The sequence below is a fragment of the Triticum aestivum genome, chromosome 2B (genome assembly GCF_018294505.1).
Source record: "Triticum aestivum cultivar Chinese Spring chromosome 2B, IWGSC CS RefSeq v2.1, whole genome shotgun sequence".
In the NCBI taxonomy this organism is placed as follows: Eukaryota; Viridiplantae; Streptophyta; class Magnoliopsida; order Poales; family Poaceae; genus Triticum; species Triticum aestivum.
Genome location: NC_057798.1, coordinates 17,859,168 through 17,865,206, shown reverse-complemented (window position 1 = coordinate 17,865,206; position 6,039 = coordinate 17,859,168). Strand labels below are relative to the sequence as shown.

Sequence of the window (6,039 nt, the reverse complement as noted above, 5' to 3'; positions counted from 1 at the left end):
CTACTAACAGACGTAGTAGTAGCGCGGGCGCATCCGCGCTACTACTACAAGTTAGCCGTAGCGCCGTAGTAGTAGCACGGGCACCCGCGCTACTACTAGCTATTTAACCCGTGCTACTAATAGGATTTTCCCTAGTAGTGACAGGTTGTCCAAAAGAGATGGCTTGGTGCTTGAAAACAATGCAAGAATTCTTATTTTGGAAGTAATTTTCTAGTTTTCATATGTTTAATGAATTGTATTTTGCAAGACAGATTATTGTTAGGCTAGTGGTTATTGTTGATAATGTTACGAGTAAGTTCTTGTTGTTTGGTTTGTACTGTCAGCTTTTCGTTTATTGCTGCAGGTTCTTCATTTCAATAATTTCGCTTCATTTCATCAGTGCAACAACAAAGACAGAAAGAAAAATTTATTGCTGAATTACACAGGCAAAGTTGCTATAGTAATTACACTTTTCGGCAAAAACTGCAAATTAGTCTAAAGAACAGAATCGTCGTTATCCACCGGTGTTTATGGAATAGACTATCTACCTGTGGCATAGGTCATATCATACATCGTACAAGTTGCATCCATGCAATGAATTCTATATCTAGTATTGCAAAAGGAAAAAAAAAGATCAGTTTTAAGTAGACTATAATAGGTGGGGATAGCGTTTCCATGTTTATATTGTACCAATCTGCTCATTTTTCTTTTAGGTAGCATGATATTCATTGCTTTACTAACTAGGGAATTAAAAAGTGATTGTTCCTAAAGTATTTTCAGTTTTTTCTTATTTTTCTTAGATTAATTGTGCATTTTGTTGAATTTTATTTTTCTTTTAATCATTAATTTCATATTCAAATAATGTGATAAGTTTCAATTTTGGATGGAAATTATAATCTAATACATTTTTATTATTTTCTAAACACTTATGGCCTTTCGGTTTATGTCTGTCTCTTTCTGTTTAAATTTTTGTCCGACAGACAGTCAGACCTGCAAATCCATTGGCATGCAATTTTTATCACCTGTTGACTTATTTTATGTGTTTTCAAGAATTTGGTTATTTATATATTTCATTATGCATGATGATCTGTGATGTGTTCTGCTGATGATCTACTCGATGGTGAATTATGAATTCCTAATCCAATTGTGCAGCCATGTTAACACCAAATACAAATAGTACATGTCTCCGGAGAATGGGATGGCTTAGACTGGGACTAGCAGCTACTCCCTCCGTTCCTAAAAATAGGTCTTTCTAGAGATTTCGACAAGTGACTACATACGAAGTAAAATAAGTGAATCTACACTCTAAAATATGTCTATATACATCCGTATGTGGTAGTTCATTTGAAATCTCTAAAAGGACTTATATTTAGGAACGGAGGGAGTACATTATTTAAGAATAACTCCAACCGAGTTTTGAGCTAGCCAAGCTCGAGTTTTATTTGTTTTACAACTTCTCTTTATTACTTTTATCAACTTTAAAAATATGCAGATACGATGTTCATAAATCATATGCATATATGTATCACAAAATGTACTTTTGAAATATGTAATTTTGTTGATTTGAGAAATATGCTATTATAGAAGTTTGCTGGCTGATATAGTTGATGGTGGATTTATTAATTCCTGTTTATAGCCTGCAGGCGTGGAGAATGGCTAGTCATGCACTTTTGCTAGATTTAATTTCCACAATACTCTTTCGGTTCCGATAAGGAAAGTACTCATGTTTGATACTGACACGGTCTCCTATGTTAAATTACATATCATCATGCTATCCTGGAGTACTTTTACATAAAAGGTGCCTTTATTAACTCATAATATGGCATCTAGGAGATACGTAGAAATGAATACACACCAGGTCTCTACATGGTTAAGATGTACGTTAGAGTGATCGACGTCTTCGGGTCTATATCGATGACCTCCTGGTCATTGCTTTTACATATTCCCTGATTTAAACAAGTTTGATCCGCTGCGGCAACGAGCTTTGTTCATTACGTGTGGCCGGTGGATGCATGACGAAGAAGACTTTGGTACCCTGAATGGTTGGATGTAATTTTCAATTTTATAGAGTGTTCTTGTAAGGGTTTCTGGTACTTAATATACGTGGCCTTTTTGGAAAAAGATGCACACGGTCAACACCCAGTTCCTGTAGGCTTATTTATTTTTCCATACTTAATTATTGGTTGTATCGGTGATGTTGCTTTACCAAGAAAGCCGGACGAAACCCTAGTAGTTTCTAAAGCACTTATTGCTTCTAGTCGTACGTCATCAGCAAGTTTGCAAAAAAGCCCCTATGTTTTTTGGTGTTCAACCCGCAGTCCTATTTTAAGTGGATATTCTGAGAAAAAACGTTTCACTTTTTTAAAAAAGACCCTAGGGAGTGTTGCGCCCCTCCCGTCACAAAGCTCTGCCACTCTGGCGCATCTCGCCTGCGCAGCGGCCGCCACCCCCCTTCTCGTCCTCTCCTCGCCGCCGCCGTTTGGGTCCTCCGGGCAAAGCCCCCGCGCGGATCCGGCGACGGCAGGGCCTCTGGCACGCTGGAGCTGCTCGGCTGCGAGCGGGGGCACGGTGAGGTGGGCCAGGGAGACGGTGGCCTCGGCCGCCACAAGGACGAGCACGCGAGCGCGCGCACGCGCCGCCCGAGCCCAGGATGGGGCGAGGCGTCGCGGCGGGCGTTGGCGTTCGCGCCGCCGAAGCCCAGGAATGGGGAATGGGGCGATGCGTCGCGGCGGAGGACGATAAGGTGGCCGGCGTGCTCGCTTTGTGCGAGGCATCGCGGCGGAGGACGATATGGCGGCCGGCGTGACCACCATCGGGTGGGAAGAGGAGGAACGGCCAGCGGCGGGGCGAGGCCAAGCCCCAGCCCAGCCCTTGCCTGGGCGCTCTGAGATCCCCAGCAGCAACAAGAAGCCCAGCGCTAGACCGGCCAGGGACAGTAAGGCTCGCCCAGCGGCGGAAGAGGGGCAGGGGCCACCGGGCCAGGAGATTGAGTTGAGGAACCAGCAGCCGGAGAAGCCGAAGCGGGGGGTGCGGTGGCGGTGCTCGACGGGATGCGGCGCCTGCTGCAAGCTAGACAAGGGCCCCAAGTTCCTCACCCCCGACAAGGACAAGGCGGACGGGGCTGACCACCTCCAGGTAGGTAAACTCAGTACCAATTAATAGCGGCGGCATTTCTTCTGTATCTATGAACATACGTACTACAAAAAGACTGGTTGTTGTTTGATAGATGCAAAATTTTGGTTAATATGATGGAGCATGCTGAATTGCTGACCATGACCGTAGCTGTACAAGAGCATGATTGGCCCCGATGGATAGTGCACCAACTATGACAAGTCCAACCGAACCTGCAACATCTACGAAGGTACGGTAGTCATCAGAATGAGTTCTCCTGGTTTTAGTCTTCAGCGCAGCGCACATGTGGAAGTTAACTGACGCTGTTATGGTTGATATTTTTGGGTGTTGTAGAATGGCCATTCTTCTGCCGGGTCGAACCGAAGGTTTTCGAAGAGTTCTTTGGTGTGCCATGCAGCAAATTCGACAGGGAAGCCTGCAGGTTTGCTGGCTCTTACTTTGTTGTTCGTGTATCTACATGTTCAGTTAGTTCTTTGCGATGCTGAGTTGATTTATCTGCTGCCTGTCATTTCCAGTGCTTGTGTGGATAACATAAAGATGGTGTATGGTCAGGACTCTCCTGAGCTTGGAAACCTCAAGCGGGTCATAAGGGAGGAAAGTAGTAAGCAGGAAGCAAGCATGAACCGGGTTAAATTGTTGGATACCACAAATACTGGTACCTGATTGATTATGGAGTGTAGAGTACTCACTCACCGAAGCAGTTGAAAACCGGAACACAAATACTGGTACCTAATTTTCACCTATGAATGAGTCTACATTTAAATGAATCTTTTCTGCTCAGAGTTGGGTTTATTCTTTGTTTACCCGGAGTTTTTTTTGGCACTGCGGTGTCAAATTTTGATGGTAACAGCCTCGTGTCATTCTAAGTTTGGTTCTGAATGATTACATCTTTTGGCCCTTTCTTTTTAACTCTTCGTAGATATATAGTCCACCAAAAGCACATGAACTCACACAAGCATGCAATCTGCTTCATTGTTCCAATGACATTCAACCAATACGTGAACTCTGCCATCCAGCAAAGCAAGTTGTGCACGAAAAGGATGCCCTGATGTGTTCATAATCGTTGGTGAAATTTAGTGTGATAACGGTCGGTCAGGATATCATGGTAAATTTAGCCTTGCCACGAACAACACAGTAACCAGGCTCGCTGCTGAGAACAAGAAAAATGTGCCTACATGTAGAAATAAAAACAAACTCAAGCAAAAACATTTACTGGAAAACTATTGAGTGGTAAGTGGAACCAAAGCTCATGGGAGAAACGAAGCAACATATACTTTTGTAGAAAAAGATATACAAACCTTGGCGATAACTCCTTTACAAACATATTTTTGCTAATGGGTTATTATTGGGCTATCACACAAATGGGTAATGGTGGATATTCTACTTTCTTTTCAACTGGCCTACTTATGCAAGGGTTGAACATACTTACCTGCAGAGTTCCACTCCATAAGGAAGCTGAATGAATACGATATCACGAATAAACCAATCCAACTAACCAGGGTTACCAAGCTTCCTGCTATTCCTTTCATGTCGATTGAGAATATCTTTGCCAATAAACAATGAGATGTCGTCAGTTACGAACGTGGGTTCCTTGATTACCAGGAACGCGAGCATCATCCCTAATTAACTTCATGGTGATATATCATACCTGGACATGATAACCCAAGGAACAGGTCCCATTCAAATTGAGTATGCCCCATAGTATGCCTATTCAGTAAGGAGTCAGAATTTACATTTCTGGAGTTCAAACATGTTGTGCCAGCAAAAAAAGACGTCTAGGTGGTGATGTACTATGTACACTATTTTTCATTTCTACATTGGGATCACACAAAATTATTGATGTTCCAGCTACGTAATTTCTGTACCAGTATGCCATAAAGAGATAATTTAGAAACGAATTGTGTGTACAATTCTTGTGCCTGTGATCATGAAAAGATAGAAAGCCAATACTCTGTATAGTGATAGGCACCGAACATTCTGAAATGTAAATTCAGGTTACGTTTATTCAACTTTTTTTTATTTGATCTGCTTGATCGGTTGATATTTCACCCTTCAATCATGTTTATTTAATAGAGTCTCACACATGGAAGTTGGTGCTTGTGCAGTCTGGTAATTCATGCCCCATTGCCAAATACTCCGTACTAGCTGGGAACTTTAATAACTGCGGTTACCTCTTATATTTTGCATTCAGGCACTACTATTATCAGATAGTTAAATTTCAAATGTCCGCATTGCCATTGATGCAGTTTGAGAAATACGAACTAGGTGATGAACAAATCAACTTAGTTTTGAAGGAGACCAAAGTTGACGAGAAAAAAGACCAGCTAGAACTTGTAAATACCGTGACAAGTTTCTTCCGGAAATTTCCCAATGGCTTATGTTAGTAACTTACCATCAATAAATGATTTCCAGTTCAGAATTTAAGTTGGACTGCCCGATAGAATAAACAAGTTTACGCTTACCTTAAAGTAGAATGATAGCCCAGTAAGAAAGCAGCCCACAAATGTGCCAGATGAAGACACCTAATTAAAAGAAAAATTATAAAAGAAAAATGAAGCTTTCTTTTTGGTTTAGGTGCATCAGCTCAGTATTGGAGTATCCATACCAGTAGAAGGGTTCTCCTTCCACACCTATCCACGAGAAGGGCCCCGAATAATGTGATTGGTATCTGAAATAATTATAGTTATAGAAATTGATACAGCCGGTAAGCCAGTTCCAGTTATTGACCATAATATCCTATCCTGAACGAGGTGGTCCCAAGTTTACCAGAAAACCCTGAAGTTTAGGGGAAGAACAATTATGGAAAGTTCTTCTTGGCATTAAAATAAAATGGCACAATACCTGCTGATGAAAAGATATAGCTTGTATAGAGGCCTAACACGTTTATTCCTCCCAGTTGCTGAAAGGCCATCAGGCTGACACCCACCT

The 6,039-nt window shown here is 42.0% G+C and overlaps 1 pseudogene; it reads left to right on the top strand.

Annotated features, from left to right (window-relative positions):
- Positions 1-2,768: 2,768 nt before the first annotated feature.
- LOC123040008 (uncharacterized) lies at positions 2,769-3,998 on the top strand (annotated as a pseudogene).
- Positions 3,999-6,039: the final 2,041 nt, after the last annotated feature.